This window comes from Podarcis filfolensis (genome assembly GCF_964270895.1).
Source record: "Podarcis filfolensis genome assembly, chromosome: 10".
Classification (NCBI taxonomy): Eukaryota; Metazoa; Chordata; class Lepidosauria; order Squamata; family Lacertidae; genus Podarcis; species Podarcis filfolensis.
This window is the reverse complement of record NC_139612.1, coordinates 21058771-21080698: the sequence shown is the minus strand read 5'-3', so window position 1 is coordinate 21080698 and position 21928 is coordinate 21058771.

The window sequence follows — 21928 nt, the reverse complement described above, 5'->3', positions numbered from 1 at the left end:
CAATGTAAATTAAATGCCAAACACATATTATAGGGCTAGACTAGACCAGCTTTTATCAGTTTTCAAGCAATAGCTGGAAACACAGCATTGTTCAGATGAAACAAATTAACCTGACTGGCCAGAATGATATCTGATAAAAGCAACAAGAGAACCAGTGACATTAACTGCAGGGCAATTTCCATAAGCAAAAAAAGCATTATTCCCACCAGACAACACATCTTGACACAGCAGTTGTAAGGCAGAGAAGACAGCGACTTTAAACAAAGGTTGACGTAAGAATTTAGACTCAAGACCTTTCAGATCCACAGAACATGGATGCTCAACTTGTGTTCTGTTTTCTAAAGGCCAGAAGTATGTTTCATTGCACCATCCAATGAAAGATAGTCCACCAGTCATTTATCAGTAGCCTGTTACACACGTTTTCCAAAACCACCATTCTCTGATTGTGGGTGAACTAATGTTTGTTTCTGTAGCTCAGTGGTAGAGCAGAGGTTTTGTGGGGAAAAGTCCCAGGTTCTGTCCCTAGGTTCTCCAGGATAGATATGAAAGATCCCTGTCTGAAATCTTGGGCCTCTGCTGCTAGACAGTGTTGACTAAGCTTCCACATCTCGTACCATCCAGATATTTTGTACTTTCCATTTCCCAGACAATTGCTGGGCTGATGGGAGTTGTAGTCCAACACTTCTGGAGTGCACCAAGTGACCTGACTTAGCAGAAGGCAGATTCTTAAGTCCCTTACTTTTTAAACTATTCTAGTTAAGCACTGTAAACAAGTGTAGGAAAGAGCTAAATGAAAGGTATTGAGTCAATGTAGTATATAATACAGACTTTATGTGTAATAAAATTCTATTTAATTTTTCTTTTAAGCTTATTGAGTGTAGCCAGCTAATATGAACAACCAGCTTTAAAAAGCCCATTAAGGGCCATTATCGTACACTAGCTGGAAGGCATATTTCAACCATGGTGCACTTTAAAAGGAATGTCACAATTGTTTAAGGGCAAGGCTTTGGTATCAGAGCTTTTGGTCAGACAAATTCGCCATCTGGCAATGTATAGCGAACTGCTGGTGTGCAGCTGCCTTCCGTCAAAGGGACGAAATAACTCGAAGGAATTGGTGTGGCAATGAGTGGTGCAATATACGTATGTCTATCTCAGACAGGCTTAAAGGGAGAAAAAGTATACCTGCCTCCACATTACAGTGACATAGAGGTTAGAACACAGTGGTTGGACAAGGACTGAAGAGATCAGGTTTCAAATCCACACTCAGCCATGAAGTTAACTGGATGACCTTGGGCCATATTCTCTTCCCCCCTTTACCTCTCTCTTCCTTCCCCCTACTTCACAGGGTTGTTGTTAGGGTAAAATGAGGACTGGAGAACCATGGGACCACCCTGAGCTTTTTGTAGAAAGGAGGGGTATGTACAGTGGTACCTCGGGTTAAGAACTTAATTCGTTCTGGAGGTCTGTTCTTAACCTGAAACTGTTCTTAACCTGAAGCACCACTTTAGCTAATGGGGCCTCCTGCTGCCGCTGCGCCGCTGCTGCACGATTTCTGTTCTCATCCTGAAGCAAATTTCTTAACCTGAGGTAATATTTCTAGGTTAGTGGAGTCTGTAACCTGAAGCGTATGTAACCCCAGGTACCACTGTACACAATCAATTAGTATTGAAGAAACAAAGATTCAAAATGCTGACACACACAGCCTTAGCCACCTTAGAAATGTACAGTTCCTGATCCACACTTTGGGTAGGTGCATCATAATCAATCCTGGTGGCCCTTCATAACTCACTTAGCCTGGAGACAATCTGCACCTCTAGAGAAAGGAAAAGCATCTATCTATGCTCATATACTGTACCTCCAAGCAGGCTGACAGAATGGAAGGGATCCTCAAACCCATAATGTAGAGAAGTGGTGGCTCTGCCACATTAGACCAATGGTGTTGTCATTTGAGTTGGAAGCACAATGAACAATAGGTGCTCTGTGACGGCCAGAGACTGCTAAACGTTGTGGACATTATTTTCAACCTGCCCCTCCCCCAGGGCCAGCCACCTCAGGAACATCTGTAAATTGTGCCTCACAAATGTCTAAACTAGGGCTCAGCAAATTTTTTCAGCAGGGCGCCAGTCCACTGTCCCTCAGACCTTGTGAGGGACCGGACTATATTTTGAAGAAAAAAATGAACGAATTCCTATGCCCCACAAATAATCCAGAGATGCATTTCAAATAAAAGCACACATTCTACTTGTGTAAAAACACCAGGCAGGCCCTACAAATAACCCAGAGATGCATTTTAAATAAAAGGACACATTCTACTCATGTAAAAACACGCTGATTCCCGGACCATCTACAGGCTAGATTTAGAAGGAAATTGTGCTAGATCCAGCCCCCGGGCCTTAGTTTGCCTACCCATGATCTAAACATTGTCGGAAAAGGAATACAAATACATATATGGCTGGTCTAAGACCCCCTTGGTTGCATTACGATGGCTGCATGCACACAACATTTTATTATTGAATCAATGGTGACTGGTCGCTTGTTTTTTCAGCATAGTCCACAAACCATCTAGAGCTATTGCATATCCCGCTCTCTCTCCCCCCCCCCCCCCCGTAAAGCTCTTTTTGAGAAACTGTTTTCATTGCAAAAAACCCAAAAGCTCATTGCAGATTGATTCTGTAATACACCACAGTATGTCCATTTGAAAAAGATGAACATGGATGCAGGCATTCCTGATGATGTGGAGTCTATTTGCACCTGCCCAATGACATTGTGAGTAAACATACACCAAGGCTACAATCATTTCTTGGTACGGAAAGTATTGATCTGATGCGTAGAGATCTTGCCTGTTCTAATTGATTCAAGAGGGTTCTGGATGCTTCTTTGTGTGATACAAACTGGTGCAAGCAGAAAGTTCATGATGTTTGGGTTATTCCTTCAGAGAAGCTGAGTACAGCTGGCTTAAACTAGTTCTGTTATCTCTTTCTGTCAAGGTCATGCTGACTATAATAATAAGGCCAGAAGGAACCTGGGCTTCACTCTTTTCTTTCTTTCTTTCTTTCTTTCTTTCTTTCTTTCTTTCTTTCTGGTGCGGTGTTCTGTATATAGTATGCTTAGTGTTAAGGTTTTATGATAAGTTATTATAAGTTTAAGTTAAGTCTGCTGCAACAGTGCCAATCCTGAATCTATTGGACTTGTGACCATTATGCTCGTGCAGTAGCAAACTCTGCCGGATGAAATATTAATTGCCTCTGGTCTATTTTGCGAGGAATCCTGCAATGTGTTTAAGTTTTTACTTTACTAATTGTGGTTTTTATGTGAACCACCCTGAGACCTCCAGGTATAGAGTGGTATATAAATTCAAATAACAACTGCTACTACTACTACTACCACTACTGCTATACCTTGGAATCTGCTCTGGGTCAATATGAGTAGAATTCATGGCAATGAACACCATTGAAAACAGTGGGGCTTACTTTCAAGGAAACATGCCTGGGCATCTACAGTGCAATAAGCCATTTACAGGGACGCGGGTGGCGCTGTGGGTAAAACCTCAGCGCCTAGGACTTGCCGATCGTCAGGTCAGCGGTTCGAATCCCTGCGGTGGGGTGCGCTCCTGTTGCTCGGTCCCAGCGCCTGCCAACCTAGCAGTTCGAAAGCACCCCCGGGTGCAAGTAGATAAATAGGGACCGCTTACTAGCGGGAAGGTAAACGGCGTTTCCGTGTGCTGTGCTGGCTCGCCAGATGCAGCTTCGTCACGCTGGCCACGTGACCCGGAAGTGTCTGCGGACACTGCTGGCTCCCGGCCTCTAGAGTGAGATGAGCGCACAACCCTAGAGTCGGACACGACTGGCCCGTACGGGCAGGGGTACCTTTACCTTTATCTTTAAGCCATTTACAGTGAAGTCCTAGATATATTTACCTGGAAGTAAGTTTCACATTCCATAACATAAGAAGAATCTGCCAGATCAGGTCCATGGCAAGTAGTCCAACGTCCTGCTCTCATAGTGGTCAACTGGCAAATGAAACAGATGAAAGCGGATGTAGGTGGTTGCAACAATGGGGCGTGCATCCATACCAGCTCACACCCGCCTTTGTGGATGGCAGGATCTATAACCAATCTAGATTGAAAGCAGCATATTGATGATTAGTGCAAATGATTCTGGATTGAGGGGGAAAACTACATTTTTGTGCTACAGATGGGTTAGGGTGTATACCACCAAGGTTATTAAAAACACAGGTTGCCAGGCCCAGCCACTAGTCACTGCTGCATGGTGACTGAGTGGGGAGAAAAAAATCCTGCCCATGTCTTTAAGTACCGGGAGGTAGGGATGGGCACTCATTCAGCACTGTGCAAGTGAGAGCAGTCCCTAGCACAGACTGCCACTTGCAGACATTGCAACACTTTGTAGAGCTCAAAAGTATGGGTTGGAATTTGCCTTCCCACTCAATCATACAAGCATTCCCTGGTGATTTTTCTGAGTTGAGCTGCCTCACTGGCACCTCGCACTGGCCTGAATCCAGATAACCACACAGTTAGTTCCTTATTCCAAGGAGATTTGGGGGATTTCAAACCGATTCCTCATTGGAAGAGTTGCACAAGCAGGCTGTAATATGACAAGAGGTTCTGCCATTCAATTTTTCATTTTTTAAATCAAAAAACACTCATCGTTGAGCCTGTCCAAGCCTTTGGGCATACAGAAAGCAAATCTTTGGACTCAGGCTCTGCGTATAAAGTCTATGCATTTTGGCTCTGCTGAGAGATGCCCCATTGCCTTCAGCATTGAGAAACACTCTACATTGTCCAGCTTTGTCAAGATATACAATTAAAAGTGATATATGTAGGAAGGCACAGTATCGAAAGGGGGAAACCCCAAAGAAACAAAGACTGTTCCTTCTCAAACATGAATGCTTAAAATGCTGCATAGGAAAGTTGGGTGCTAGCAAAGGAATAATCCTGTCCATACCCAAGCAAATGACAAAACACTGCAGCTTCAATGCTAAGCTTTGGAGGAGTTAATCCAGCAAAGCAAGCAAGCTTATTTTTCATTTACGCAGCGCCATCAATGTGCATGGTGCTTGGATTTAAGTATCGTAATCCCTCTGCAGTGAAGCCTGAATCCACTGAAGCCTTCCTGATATTTTATTTTCAGATGTAGTGTTTACGTGGCAAAGGAATTTTTAATGTGTAAAATGTACACAAATGCTTGTTTGATAGGTAGGCAGATGGTGGCCACTGAATGCAGAGTGTAAAATATTGATTACTATTTTTTTTATGTTAAATGTCAGAGAAAATGGAATCCAGTTTCTGAAATTCTAAATAGAGGAAAGCTGTGGTGCCCTTCATCAAAGAATAGCTATAATTGAATGTAACAATACAGTTCCCTCCTCTCATGCTAAGATTCACTTGAAAACAACAAGAACAAGAGCGCCTAAAGTTCTCAACCCACTTAAAAACCTTTCTGGAAGACAAACACTATAAATGTAAATGAGTTACTTATAGATTCTCATAATTCTTTATAAATAAATGACATGTAAATAACATTGTGCTGTGTCAGAGACACTTTTATAGAAATGGATTTATGTCAAAGTATAACCATGGGGATCTGGTACAGTCACTCTTTGCAAACATGGTGTCTAAACCTCACGGCACATCACCCTTATGAGGAAATTGACAGATCAAGTAAGGATATGGCATTGTTTCAGGTGCACATGCCTAGGTTTGATTATTGACTATCCATGCCTTTCTACAAGCAAGGCTATGTTAGCGCTCTCTACATGTGACAGGATTCCAATTCCCATCATGGACAATGGTCAGGGATGATGGGAGTGTTAAGGATAATGGTTTAATTCACACAGAAATGGGGGAAAATGTATTTGTATTAATGAAGGTTTAAAATTGAAAATGGCTAAATGTGTATTGCAAACACTGGGTTTTTTTCTCCCATGAGAGTTTTCTAATGGACTCCGAGCTTCTTGCAGAGTTAATGATTAACTAACTAAAGGTTGTCCTCCCTAAAAGAGGGCATGTGTTGCGGTGAGACCTGGAGACTGACCTCTTGGTTGTGGGTGGGTATATTGGACAGCCACAACACCCAATTGGTAGGTCCCTCATTGCTGGGTTTAATCTGGCCAATGGGGTGCAGTCTAAACAGATCAAGGGACCTATATATACCTATGTACGTGACATAGAGCTTCCTCATTTGGCTCATGCATTGGAACACCCGCCCACCTCTCCCTATATTTAGGGCATTTTGTGATTGACCTTGCTATGCCATCGTGTGTCGTCTGTCATTGGGACAAGGCACGGCAAGAATTTCCCCCACTTGGCTGATTGGCTGTTGCCATTTGGGTTTCGCCTGCTGCGTAGCAAATCGTCACAACTTGTAAGGTTGCGGATAGGCACTGGTTCAGGTGATAGGGATGGGAGAAGCTCTTGCCATCCCTATGTGAAGGGTATTCCGTTAAAGGAATCCAGGGACTCAACTTGGTTTGGTCAACCCCCGGGAGGGGGTTGTGCCCGTGCCTGAGTCCAGGGGAGCGTCTGGGGAGTGGACATAGTCCATTCCTGGGCTTTCTACCTACCTCAGGTGTTCACTCTTGGCTGACCTATGCTGGTGCCCTGTGTCAGCGCTACCTGCATGGCAGGGAGCTGGTCAAACCAGAGCCTATGCAACCACTCACTTTCTGTAATCAATAAAGTTGTGGCCTAAATTCTGCCAAAAACCAAAACTAAAATTTGAGTCAAATGTGTGCTTATTTAGGGGGGAGGTCTCTGGGTCTGAACATGCAATTGTTGTTTTCGGGTAACTAAAGTTGTAAACCTGGAATCAGGTGTGTGTGTGTGTGTGTGTGAGAGAGAGAGAGAGAGAGAGAGAGAGAGAGAGAGAGACCTTTGCTTATAGGTCTGGTTGGATTATTTCATATTTTGTAAGATGCTGAGCCTATGCTGGACAGCACAAGGTACTGCATGGATATATATATATATATATATATATATATATATATATATATACACACACACACACACTTCTGTTTTAAAGAAAGTTCTGCCAGTAAAGTTTGAATAATATTTCCATGGGCATGGACAATGTTTCATTTCCAAAGGAGTCAGTTCTTAATGCTTCCAGTCGCTTCAAACTGCACAATATTCAATATCTGCAACAGGGAGGTGGAGTCCAACAATGTGGGGGGCATCATATTGGGTATCACTGTAGTAAAGCATGGAGGACTGAGCTAAAGACTTCACACGACAGGTGAATTTTAAAGATTGGTTTTAAAAATTTTCATTAGCCCTTAATTCATGGGAGGTGTCGGACCAATTGAGCTCTTTGATTAAAGCTATCTATAACTGGCCATTCTTCTGACTAAGCTCCTTTCCTTTTACTCACTGGTTAACTTGAAGTCTGAGCCATTCAGTACTGGCTGACTAGTTCTTTGGAAGTAGGTTGCTACTTCACAGGACTTCATCCCTCTGTGAGACTGGTGCCCACGGCTAATGCTTAGCTTGCCATATTCAAGTGCCATGACCGCTTGCCAATGCTTCGAGTAACACTTTGCCGTGGAGGGGACCATCAAAAACAGATTGCATCCTTGTCTTTTCATCTGCCTCTTTGTCTGTTTCCAGAGAAGCAAAGTGATGTGCTGACCCAGAATGCTGAGCTCAAGGCTTGATCCATTCAATGTATTTAGACAGAATGCATTTTGTTGAGAATGTAGCATTTATAAAGAAAAATTGCTTGTGTTGTGAAAATGTGAGGAGACTTTGCAAGCATTTGTCACTCTGGTGTGTAAATAAAACAAAAAACAAAAAAGTTTAAAGTACTCCTGGATGGTTAAGTCCAATCAAAGGTGACTATGGGGTGCAGCGCTCATCTCACTTTCAGGCCGAGGGAGCTAGATCTAGTGGCCAGCATGACTAGACCACTTCTGGCACAACGGAACACCATGACGGAAACCAGAGAGCACGGAAACGCTGTTTACCTTCCTGTCACAGTGGTACCTATTTATCTACTTGCACTGGTATGCTTTCGAACTGCTAGGTTGGCAGGAGCTGGGACAAAGCAACAGGAGCTCACCCCATCGCGGGGATTTGAACTACTGACCTACCGATTGGCAAGCCCAAGAGGCTCTGTGGTTTAGACCACAGCGCCACCCGTGTGCCTTTTCTACTCTGTTGTGTATACACATTGATGCACATAATAAATAAAAAAGGAGAGACGACATGGCAGACCCTTGCCTTAAAAGCTCACGTGGAAAAACACTGCCCAAGATGGTGCGTTCTCTGCAAACTGAATTCTGCTTCAAGAAAGGTGGAAATCAATTACCAAGCTTGCAACTTAGTGCTAACTGAGGAAGCTCAGGGGATGGTGAAGGTGGCCAAGAATGCTTCATTTGGCTGGTATCCCAGTTGCAGATGCCTGTGGGAAAACAGCAAGTAGGGCCTGAGCACACTCTCCCCTCCTGCAGTTTCCAGCAACTGATATTCAGAAGCATACTGCCTCTAGTGGTGGAGGTTGTCATGGCTAGTAGCCACTGACAGTCTTACCCATGAATTTGTCAAATCCTCTTTGAAAGCCATTTGAATTGGTCGCCATCTCTGCCTCCTGTGGGAGTAAGTTTTAGAGTTTACCCGTGTGCTGCATGGAGAAGTACCTGTTGTGAAACTTTCAACATTCAGTTCCGTTGAAGGCATGATGGGATAGAATATGAAAGGTTATTGTTTTGGTTGGAATCAAATTTATCCCCCAGATCTGCTTGTGAGTAAAAAAAATACCATCCTGAAACTGTCTGGGTCAGTTTCTTAGTTTCAGAATCTCTGTACTGGGGTTAAAAAAAGTCACACATGATTTTTCAGGGAAACCGATCCATGGAAACAGACCAAAGGGCTTTTCTGACACAACACACGTTTTGTGTTGGGACATTCTATTACCCCAAGATACATTAGACTTGGATTCTGTGTCCAGTTTTTTATTTCTCCTGGATGAGAAGGGATAATATTTTAGTGCAGAATTCCAACCACCTCCTTAACTACAGCAAGCTTCAAAGAAGACTGGAGGAAAATGCTATTGCTATTGGGATACAAGAATTGTCACAAAGCAAACTCAATTTCTCTTATGTATTCTGCAGCAGCATCTTACATGTAGCTGTAAACATTGGCATTAGTCTCAGTTTACTTGTAGTGATATGATAAAAAGAAGACTGCAAAAAGGAGGGAAAAAGGGAAAAAGATCAATTAATATATAGAAATTCAGAAACTGTAGTAGTACATTTATGGAAACGGAGTATTTTAAACTGTCACTTGATGTCATGTTAATGTTGAATCTTCAGTGCAATTAGATTTCAATATGCTGTACATGTTAGTTATTTACACGAGTCTGCTACTAAACGAAGTTCCTCTGTGCACAGAATGCTAAATATATGTTATGAGTATTCTGGGAAGTCACACCTTATTTTTTTCTTTCTTTTCTTTTAGTGCCGAAACCTGGGAGTTACACTTTATTCTGAGAATATACTTTTGGCAGGACAAACACATGGCAATACAAAGCAGATGCATGGCTAAATATTTGGGCATTTACCCACAATACATGCTGACCTTTGAATCTAGGGCACTTTGCTGCACAATAATATGTAGTATATAAGTGGCAATTACAGCCTCACATTTGCCCACACGCACAAAGAAGCAACAAATTCCAAGGCTTCCTAGTCCCTTGAAAAGCTGCAAACACAAGTTCAGCTCCACATCCAATTATATTTCCCCTATCACAGGAAAATCTCCCAATTAAAATGGGAAAGGTCAGGGTAGCTGGCCATATCTGATTAACTGGTTAAACTGGTGGGTAGAAAGAAGCCAAAGGTGTGATTCAACAATTGTGTGTGGACATGGAAATGAAGAGATGAGACACATTCTTGGATTTTAAGCGGGCCACTTTTTATTCGTGTTAAAAGAATATGAAATTTATATTCAGCTCCAAAACATATTGCCAATATCTGAATATCATAGGACGGGGGGATGGAAAATCTGTCTCCTCCATCTTTATTCCCATTATCAAGGTAACCACACCTCAGAATAGTCACCAGTTCTGCCGCTTGGCATAGTCTACACATCAAGGAGTCATCAGGCCCAGAGCAAGGGAGTTATAGTGGAAGAAAGCAAATGGACCCCAATGAAGTTTCATCTCCTGAGCCAAGAATCAAGGCAAGGGAAAAGCCATTCACCCCTCAATGGGTTCTCACTCTGCCTCTCAGGGTTCTCACCAACATACCTTACTTGAGGGATGGAGAACATGATCAGATCCAGAGGCTAAAGGCAGCCCTGAAGACCTCTCTATCTGGCCCTTGGCACTGTCCCTAGGATACATCTCCTCCTTAGCCACACACCATCTCCCTGGTCCACACCCATAATAGCTTGCTGAATGTTTTGGCCTGTTTGGAACATACCGTTGAACTCTGAGAATGCCTCTTGCTTGCCTAGATAAAGAGTGGGGTTTGAATGTCTGTAAATTTTACATCTGTTTCTCTGTCTGCTTTTAACTCTGCTCCTACCCCCTTTGGAAGGGACGCAGGTGGCGCTGTGGGTTAAACCACAGAGCCTAGGGCTTGCCAATCAGAAGGTTGGCGGTTTGAATCCCTGTGACGGGGTGAGCTCCCGTTGCTCGGTCCCTGCTCCTGCCAACCTAGCAGTTCGAAAGCACGTTAAAGTGCAAGTAGATAAATAGATACCGCTCTGGTGGGAAAGTAAACGGCGTTTCCGTGCGCTGCTCTGGTTTGCCAGAGTCATGCTGGCCACATGACCCGGAAGCTGTACGCCGGCTCCCTCGGCCAATAAAGCGAGATGAGCACCGCAACCCCAGAGTTGGCCATAACTGGACCTAACGGGCAGGAGTCCCTTTACCTTTTTTACCCCCTTTGGGCCTGTGGCCCCTGGAAGCTTTTTCAGCAGGAAATGTGGCCCTCAGTCTGAAAATGGTTCCTTTATTTCACGCAGGCAAATACTAGCTTTGATTTAGTGCCTTCTTCCCCTGCCATCTGGCAGATGCTTAGAAAAATCCATTGTAGATTCTCTGTGAATGCTGTTCACCCCATTTGTGTGTGTGTGTGTGGGGGGGGAATTTGCCACACTCTTCCTCCCCTGGAATAAGAGGAGAGGTGGTATCTCCCTAGAGAAGGACATTATGGCCCAATGAGGAGAGGTGGTTACAGGCTATTTAAACCTGCTCTGCCCCACACTCTTCCCTCTTGCTTCTTTGAGGGAGGCCACCCAAGGACCCATTGACTATTTCCTGCTTATACATCCCCCTCTATTGATCTGAAGGCTCGCCTTCATCATTATTCTTCACCACTGTCTCCCTGTATTGGAAGTGAGGAGCAGTAACTATTCATGTTGAAGGGCTGTGAGTAGCACATGGCTCTGTGCATAGTCTGTGCTTGGAATGAGCTGATCACATGTTTCAATATGATGCTTTCAGAGGAAAGTACATTCTGCATGACTATGGCTGGTTAGCCATATTTCTGGCAGCCTTTGAGGCAATGCTTTAAACATATGTATAGGAAATCCTGACAAATACAGCTTTTTTTAAAAAAAACAAACCAGCTTGATTACTGAGCTTCTAATACCGCACTTCATTTTTTTCCGGGTTCATCTCTTTGTATTTCCATTCTCTGTGATTAAACACGCTTGATTGCTCATGAGCCGATTCAGAACTGCGTCATCTTGCATTTAAAAAAGCTCATGGCAATTAATGGTAGCTTGTGTTCAGAAACCACTTTCATCCAATAGATTCCTCTAGAGGCAAATTACTGCAAAATGGGATCAGAGCCACTACTTAATTTGCAAGAATATTACTCTGATCTCTTACCAGGATTCGCCTCCCCCCCCCACACACACACAACACGATCCCTACACCTGGATCAGCTACATGACAAGAAAAGCATTCAGCAAGGCAAAGTGGCTGCTTTTCTGAGATGCAGATGTAAGGATGGGAGAGCACTGACTGAACTCATGCCAGATGTGCAGGTCTGGAAGGCAGAGGAAGTTTTGTGACCCCAGCTTTGGGCATAGCTGTCAACTGTCCCTTATTTGGCGGGAAAGTCCCTTATCCCAGTGCCGTGTCCCGCTGCTGTCCCTTATTGATGATGTCCCTTAAATTTCCCAGGTTTCAAAGGAAGCAGCTCCTCTCCCTCCCTGCCGGCCAGGGAGGAGGGAGGCTCCAACTGTGTTGCTTGGCTGCGTTGCTCACCCAATAAGGAATCTAAGAACGACTGGGGGGTGGAGCTTGCATGCCTTGTGCCAATCAAATCGGCCGCGTTGCCTGGGGACTCACCTTTGCTCAGCACTTCCCAGCAGAGAGGTAAAGGTGGTTTTCCTTGCTGCATCCCCTTTGCCAGGTTGCTGCGCTGTGGGAACCACCGCTTGAGGCTTTGTTTGGGTGCTGGCTGGGCTTTCTGCATTTGCCTTGGAGGGGCTCAGAAGTTGAACATACCTGAGCTCCGAAAATCCCTTATTTTGGTGCTGATCCCTTATTTTCAAGGCTGCTGGTCCCTTATTTTCAAATCTGTAATTGACAGCTATGACTTTGGGCCAAACCAGGGGTGCCTCCAAACTGTCTGTATTTTGTAGGTGGATTTCAAGTGCATACCAGAAATGTAAGTTTGCTCAGTTAAAGTAGATTAAAACACTTCGTTGCCTGAAGCACAGCAAATTAACTTAAAAATAGAGTTATGTGATTAGGAAACACACTGAAAAACGTGGGATAAACCAATTATTAATGGGAAGATGTACAAACAACCCACACACAAATCAGGATGTTCATTGTTGTATAACTGCCCCACAAATAATAATAATAATAATAATAATAATAAAAATAAAGATTGCATATCATCTAACTTCTGCTTAAGATTTGTGCAAGCAAATCAGAACTAATGCTCAGTAAATGGGCGGTCTGGAGGAATTCTAGATGTGCATGCAATTAACATATACTTTTTTTTAAATGCAAATAACAGCAGTGTGGAGAGACTGAGCGGCATCAGGGGTAAGGAACGAGAATTTAAGGACCTCTCCTCCTGCCATGGTCAATGGAAGCTTCCTTCTTGATGTGAATACCTTCTTTGGAAAATGTGACAAATCACTGCAATTGACACTGTGTGTATATGGGTGTGCGTGTGACTGGTTCTGCCAATGCTTTCAGCAGCCAGTGTCAGTGAAATTAAGTAGTACTTTCCCACTCTATTCAAGCCAAAGTGCCACCTGGCACACTTTTCTGAGTGAAGCTGCTATTAAATGTGCAGGCAAAAGTTAGGAGAAAATAAAATGGTGACACACCTATTCATTAACCTTCTCTGGGCTAATCCAAAGGGTACATCCTTGGACAATTTCAGCATGTCTCTGAATACCAGCTACACAATAATTAAAGGTGCAGGAATCTTGTCTCCTGGCTACTAGGGATTGAGGAGGAATCAATTTTAAATGGATTTATACGCTGAATTTTCCTGTTCCAACCCAAGTGAGTTGTGCGTATATCAGAGTGCCTCTTGCATTCAGAACCCACTTAACTTCAGAGCCAGACATGCATTGTCAGTTTTTTTGTTATAAAGCCGAACCCATCATACACAAAATTATTTGCAAAAACATCACAAAACATATATTATAATATAAATGTATTGTAATCAGTCCTTTTTTCTGGGGATTATGCAGGGGTACGCATACCCCTACACGTTTTGTGAATCTAAGTTTGGCCTCATTGAGGGCCAGTATTTCAATATGAGTAGGAAAAGTACCCCTAAACATTTTTTAAGGGGGAAAAACCACTGATTATAATACATGTACAATACAAATAAAACAGCCTAGGCCCATGTGTTACAGTGGTACCTCGGGTTAAGAACTTAATTCGTTCTGGAGGTCCCTTCTTAACCTGAAACTGTTCTTAACCTGAGGTACCATTTTAGCTAATGTATGTATTGAGTTGAATAGGATTCAGAATGCAGCAGTCTGATTGGTCCTAGAACAATAGGACCCAGAATGCAGCAGTCTGATTGGTCCTAGAACAATAGGACCCAGAATGCAGCAGTCTGATTGGTCCTAGAACAATAGGACCCAGAATGCAGCAGTCTGATTGGTCCACAGGAGCCACCCAATCCAGCTCCAGGTGGAAGTGAATCCGCAACCTGATTGCCCTACAGGAGAATCCCTGAATTAGCCAATCACGTGGGGCCCATTGTGTAAATAATGTATATAAAGCAGACATTCTGGGGGAACTTCCATTCCTCCTCACCACTATGAGCTGAATAAAGAGCATGAAATCCACTCTCGACTCCGAGTATATTTCATAAAGTTAGCAAACCTGGAGTGTGCATGTGTAAACATAAAATAATGTGTACAATAATGCATAGGGGGTGTGAGAATTTTTCCTATTGTTACTTGATGGAGCTATCTGTCTGGTCGATTTCAATAACTAAGGAGACTCTGGCACAGAAGCTTGGAAGATGATCAGATGCCACATTGTTGCAGGAACAAGTAAGAAAATTAATAAACCAATTCTTGTTGAAACCAAGGAGCAAGCTGTGAATGGGGTGTTGCGGGTGGGGAATCAGTGCAGGTAAGCTTGATGGTGGAATTTTCAGAAAATTCCATCCCTATTGGCTATCCTATTGCACAAAGTGTGGTGTGTGCATTCAATGACACTCTGAGCATCCGTCAGTTCAGAGTACATGACTGGTGGGTGGGGAGGCAGGAATGATTCAGGGAAAATATATAAAGCTGGGATGGTTACTCTACCCTTCCTGTTGTGCAGTTATTCCTTATTTATTGAAATGTTCCAACATAAATCCCGTTTATTTGTCCTGACAATGGTCATTATGTACATGTCGTTATGTATGGGGGCCAAGTGGCAATGAGGATAATGCCATCATTCTAAGCAGTTTTTGTCCAGAGGTCTTAATTCCTCTCAGTGCTGGCAGAAGCAGCCATCAATTTACATTGATGCATTGCATGGGGAGAGAGGCATGAATGCCACTGATCCTTGCCTGATATAGTAGCTCAAGTGTTTACTGTAAAAGATTACATCACTGGAAGAGATAATAATTTCAAATGCTTAATGAAAAAATCAATATTTTGCTGAAACAACCTGAACAAGCAGAATATAGTATACAGTTCCTACAAGTGAAGAAGAGACAGCCTGATTTGGAAGAGATGTTTGGCATGTCGTTTCCCTTTCTTAAAGAGAGATTTAGTTGGCCAATTTCCTTAATGGCATCTAGATATAAAAAGTTTGCCACTAGTAACGTACTTAAGGTAATGGTCATTGCACCATTAATTGGCCACGACCAAGAAAGACAAGAGGAACTCTCTCTAGCATCGCCAGTTGAAAAGCCTTAATTTAGCTCCTTCATTGTAAGGAAGATCCATAATCGACAGCGGATAAAGAATGAGGATCCAATTGTCGTATATACCCAGGAAAACCGCTTTTCTGGGAGATGCAATTGCAGACCCTCCAAGTGTCCCTGTTTTCCAGGGACAGTCCTGGACTAACAGAAGCAGTCCCGGTTTCTGATTTGATTCCAGAATGTCACACTTTTTCTTAGGAGGTCACTATTTTCATCGGAGAAATGTTGGATGGTATAGAGTTATGTGACCCCCCCAAGCCAAGGAGATAAGTAACCATACAAACTTTAGAAGACATTTGAAGGCAGCCCTGAATAGGGAAGATTTTTAATGTTTCATGTTTTATTATGTTTTTATATGTATGTTGGAAGCTGCCCAGCATGGCTGGGGCAAACCAGTGAGATAGATGGGGTATAAATAAAACTAATAACAATAACTACTACTACTAATAATAATAATTTATTGTTAAGGTTATTATTATTATTGAATAGGATGTCTCTATTTTCATCAGAGACGTGTTGGAGGGTATCTGATTGTCTTTAATTAGTAGGATGGTCTACTTTTTATACGCAACACCAACATTCCTGTTTATCTTACTTTTTTTTACTATATGGGCCTGTTATAAATCTATTGTTAATAAGAATGCTTTATAAAAAGGCTTTTCTATATAATGATTTGATTTGTTTAGAAAGTAACCAGCCAAAGCTAATGGGCAAAATCAATCAATATCGGTTAGTTTGTTTAATATATTTATATGCTATCCTTTAGCTAAGTTATTATTACTGTTTCCTTTATGAATCTCTTCCCTTGATACATTCCAAAGTGTTTTGCAATATAATAAGGTAAATTAAACTGGGCAGCTTACAGCCACGGCAAAATTTAAATTGCATACAATAAATAAATAAAGAATATAAAGGACAAATTTTAAAGGGAATTTGTTAAAAGGTCTGGGAAAACAAGAAGTTCTTCATCTGATGCTGAAGATGAGGTCAGGTGAGCTTCTGTGTTGACAGCATGCCATAGCTGAGATGCCACCACCCGGAAATCCTTGCTGCTCCTAAACCACCGAGAGCACCCAGAAAAGGGCTTCAGTAAAATATCTTCAGGACAGGTGTACATGGAGACAGGTGGTCCTTTAGCTACTGTGGTCCCAAGCACTGAAGGAACCAGCAATTTGAATTGGGCCCAGAAATGGACTTAGGGTCAGTGAACTTGGCAACGCACCAGTGTGTTATACTCCATATATGAAGTTGTCATCTATCAAGTCAGACCATTGGCTCTGCTACAACTTACCCAGTATTGTTTACTGGAATTAGTACACTGGGTGGACTGGAAGCACTGCACTAGGCTTAGGGCCCTTGTATTTAGGGGACCGCCTCTCCTGGTATGCCCTGCAGAGGACCTTAAGGTCCATGAATAATCATAGTTCAGAGGTCCCGGGCCCTAAGGAAGTCAGATTATCCTCCACCAGGGCCTTCTCAGTGATGGCTCCGACCTGGTGGAATGCTCTGTCCCATGAGACCAGGGCCTTGCAGAATTTAACTTCCTTCCGCAGGGCCTGTAAGAGAGAGCTATTCCACCTGGCTTTCAATTTGAACTTAGCCTGATCTTTTATTCCCCTTCCTTCCCTCCCCCTCCCCTTTTTATGAAGATTGCCTGCTCTGGGATCCCACAGGACTAATTTAGCCAGCTAGCCCTGGTGATCATCTAATGTTTATTGGATGGATTTCCCCCCTAAATTGATTTTTGAATTCTGAATTTATTGTTATTCACATTTTATACTGTATTTTATGCTGTTTTTTGTTGCATCAATTAAGTGTTTTAAATTTGTTGTTAGCTGCCCTGAGCCTGGTTTTCTGAACCAGGAAGGGCGGAGTATAAATAAAAAAATATTATTATTATTTATTATAGGTTCCCAGCAGTGGTTTGGTATTGCTCATCAGAGAGGCAAGGCAGTGGAAGAGCTGGTGTGGTGCAAACACACTGGCAGAAGTACCAGACTGGATCACTGCAGTGACCTTCCCATCTCCTTCTCTTGTTGGATAATGCCCTGTGGGTGCCCCTGCAGCCCAACATCCCTTGCCATCGGCTATACTGGTTAGCTGATGGGACTTGAAGTCCAACAGTCTTTAGAAGGCCATTTGTGGCCTCCTCTGAATAGCGGCAGCTGTGCACGATCCTGCCTAACCCAACTACCCGAGATCCTTTTAACTGTAGGTGCTGGAATAATAATAATAATAATAATAATAATAATAATAATAATAATAATTTATTATTTATACTCTGCCCATCTGGCTGGGCTTCCCCAGCCACTCTGGGCAGCTTCCAAAAAAATATTAAAATACTGTAATACATCAAACATTAAAAGCTTCCCTAAACAGGGCTGCCTTCAGATGTCTTCTAAAAGTCTGGTAGTTGTTGTTCTCTTTGACATCTGGTGGGAGGGAGTTCCACAGGGCGGGTGCCACTACTGAGAAGGCCCTCTGCCTGGTTCGCTGTAACTTGGCTTCTCACAGTGAGGGAACCGCCAGAAGGCCCTTGGTGCTGGACCTCAGTGTCCGGGTAGAACGATGGGGATGGAGACGCTTCTTCAGATATACTGGACCGAGGCTGTTTAGGGCTTTAAAGGTCAGCACCAACAGTTTGAATTGTGCTCAGAAACATACTGGGAGCCAATGTAGGTCTTTCAAGACCAGTGTTATATGGTCTAGGCGGCCGCTCCAAGTCACCAGTCTAGCTGCCGCGTTCTGAATTAGTTGTAGTTTCCGGGTCACCTTCAAAGGTAGCCCCACGTAGAGCGCATTGCAGTTGTCCAAGCGGGAGATAACCAGAGCATGCACCACTCTGGCGAGGCAGTCCGCAAGCAGATAGGGTCTCAGCCTACATACCAGATGGAGCTGGTAAACAGCTGCCCTGGACACAGAAACTGAACCTGGGGCCTTAATACATGCAAGGCTTGAGGCTCTTTTAGTGTTGTAGAATGAAACTGTTACTCGCTATTGCTTTTGCCCAAGAGGGGTCAAGGATTCTAATAATGAAAGCACCATAAGGAGAAATCATTCATATTGTAGTCATGGCACATGTGGCTATTAAGATCCTGCTACAATTCTTTGTGTTGCAGGATCTGAGACAGGCAGAGAGAGAGATATCAAAGACAGGAGGAAGAGATGAACAGCTTATCACAGGGAGAGAGAAAAATGTTGTTGGAGTCACTGTTGACTTTAATTGTTATTAACGCATTTCTAATTAGGACTGAGCAAAAATTCATTCCTGATATTGTTCACTATGCTAATGATGAGTAGGGAAATGGATGGGGCACGTCACCAAATATCTTTCAGAGGGGATGGAGGTGAAATTCTCCAACAGACTGGGGACTGGGAAATACAGTGGTACCTCGGGTTAAGTACTTAATTAGTTCCAGAGGTCTGTTCTTAACCTGAAACTGTTCTTAACCTGAAGCACCACTTTAGCTAATGGGGCCTCCTGCTGCTGTTGTGCCACCAGAGCACAATTTCTGTTCTCATCCTGATGCAAAGTTCTTAACCCGAGGTAATATTTCTGGGTTAGCAGAGTCTGTAACCTGAAGCATATGTAACCTGAAGCATATGTAACCCGAGGTACCACTGTATCAGAAAATGCCTCAGAAAACACTGGGAAATTTCAATTCCATTAATATTGAGTGAAATGGTAAAACTGTGTTAGTCAGTACTTGGATGAAAGGTTGTAACTTAGTGGTAGAACATCTGCTTTGCATTCAGAAGGTCCCAGATTCAATCTCAGCCACTTCCAGGTAGGACTGGGGATGTTCTCTACCTGAAACTGGAGAGCTACTGCTAGTCAGTGTATACGTTAGTGAACTAGATGGACCAATGGGTGTCTGAATTGGTAAATGGCAGCTTCCTTTGTACTGGTGAATGGATTAAATGACGAAGACAGAAAGGAATAGGGCATCAAGCTCTTCCTTCAACAATATTAAGAATGATCTTAAGCATGGGTAGGCAAACTAAGGTCCAGGGGCTGGATCCGACCCAATCGCCTTCTAAATCCGGCCCGCGGACGGTCCAGGAACCAGCGTGTTTTTACATGAGTAGAATGTGTCCTTTTATTTTAAATGCATCTCTGGGTTATTTGTGGGGCCTGCCTGGTGTTTTTACATGAGTTAAATGTGTGCTTTTATTTAAAATGCATCTCTAGGTTATTTGTGGGGCAGAGGAATTCATTCATTTCCCCTCCTCCAAAATATAGTCCAGCCCCCCACTAGGTCTGAGGGACAGTGGACCAACCCCCTGCTGAAATTTTTGTTTCTGATCTTAAGCAACATGTAAAACAGGATTCACCGCTGCTCCCCAAATTCCTCACCTGGTTATGTATTTATTATTTTTATATCCTGCCCTTCCTTCCAATGGAGCTAAGGGTGGCAAATGCAAAAATTTAAATCAGTTACAACATCTAAAAACAATTCCAATGCAGATACATATTGAAAACGATCCCATTTTAAAAGACTTGTTGTAAAAGAAAGATATTCATCAGGTCAACAGAGACGATGCCTGTCTAATATTTAAGGGGTGGGGGATCTCAAAGGGAGATGCTATAATACTAAAGGCCCCATTATTGTATGGAATGGACAGATCTGCAGATATGTAGGGGATTTTGCTGAACATTTCCGGGGTGGGTGGGCACTAAAATTCTCTAATAATAATAATTTATTTCTACCCTACCCATCTGGCTGGGTTTCCCCAGCCACTCTGGGCAGCTTCCAACAAAAGTTTAAAAATACATTAAAACATCAGTCATTAAAAACTTCCCTAAAACTTCCAAACATTAGGTGGGGAGAAAAATCCAGAGTCTCTAGAAAATCTGTCCCATCCCAAGTTCTAATATTGTCTTTACTGTATCCTCACACGAACTCTGTGAGATAGGTCACTTTTATACCAGTTTTACATCTGTCCTTGGCATGCCTCTGGGTTTTTATGCTCTGGCACATAGGGATAGTGCCATTGTGAGGAGGTGGTGACTTGTCAATCTGACCAGGATTCAAATAAAAAAGTTCCTATCGGGACTCTGTGGCCAAACTGCATCTACCAGGCAGTTGTCCAGAGCTGAAAGTGTATACTCCTGTTGATAAAGTAAGGGCATGGATTACTGCAGAGCGATATACTGCAAATGAGAAAAAGGTGAGCTCTCAAACAGTGTGGGATAATCTGTTTCGTACTGGGTTCCAGGAAGTTGACATTGCTTCCCATTGTTTGATGCTTGTAACTGTCATAGCTGTTCTGCACCTGGATGCCTTTTTGCAATCCTTCTAAATATCTGATCTCTTCTAGGATCCTGCTTGAATCTTGGCTCCCGCTTCATCCCTTGGCACTGAATTCCAATCAGCTAATTTTCTCCTGTGTTGGCTTGGACCCATTCCAATTGGTTCATTCATCATGTGCTTAACTTTAACCATGTCTTAAGTTAATTTACAAGGATGCCCCCAGAGCTTTGCTAAATGGAAGCCTTTAATTGGTTTCCTTTATGGCACAGCATTCCTTCACCTACAATTGCTTAAAGAGAAAGATGTGTATGTGTGTATGCGACTAAGTTAACCCATGGAAGTCAAGCCATGGAAGACATGTTCAGCCTCTTAATCCCAGAAGGGCAGCTCTTACACTGTGGCAATGGGAATCATCATCATCATCATCATTTTATTTGTATGGGAATGCACTCTGTACATCCTCAGGATTATCTGAAATGGCCAAAGCTCATTGGTCCTAATTTGACTTTAGTTCAGAATTCTTCTTTTTATGCATATTGGCTGATGGGATCCTGATAACCATGGGCCTCTGCAGATTTTTTATTTTATTTTTTTACAAGGGAAGCACAGTAAACACTCCAAACAAACTAGAACTTGGGACCACCCAATGATACTGAATTTTGGAAGATTCAGGACACACAAAGAAGGTAACTTTTTTACGCAACACATAGTTAAACTATGGAATTGGATCCCACAAGATGGAGTGATAGTTACCAACTTGGATGTATTTTTAAAAAAGGATTAATCACATGCATGGAGGACAATGCTATCAATAGCTTTTTGTCACAATGTCTATGTTCTACCTCCGCTGTTGAAGGCAATATGCCAATGGCTGAGAATGACAAGTGGGTAGAGTGTTGTTCCATTTAGTTCCTTATAGGCATCTAGCTGGCCACTGTGGGAACAGGATGTTGCACTAGATGGTCCTTTGATCTGATTTGCAGAGCTCTTCTTATGTCCTTGCACCTGAGAACTAATGTATCCTTTCTTGAAGAACGGGTAAATGAGCAAAAGCAAGGCCTAGTAGAGAAACTTATAGTCCAGGGTCTAGCCCTCCCTTGTATCTCAGTGGGTAGACAGCTACTCATTTACAGCTGTTCATTTACAGGTAGACCTGGCATCCAGACAGTGTATTTCCATCCATCACTAAAGCTCTCCATTCACACTCTGCAGTCCTTAATTAATTGTTCTGCTGCTGCATTCAACTTCAGGGCCTGCCACCATTTCTTCATTCCCCTAACCCCTGCCCCCAAATGCTA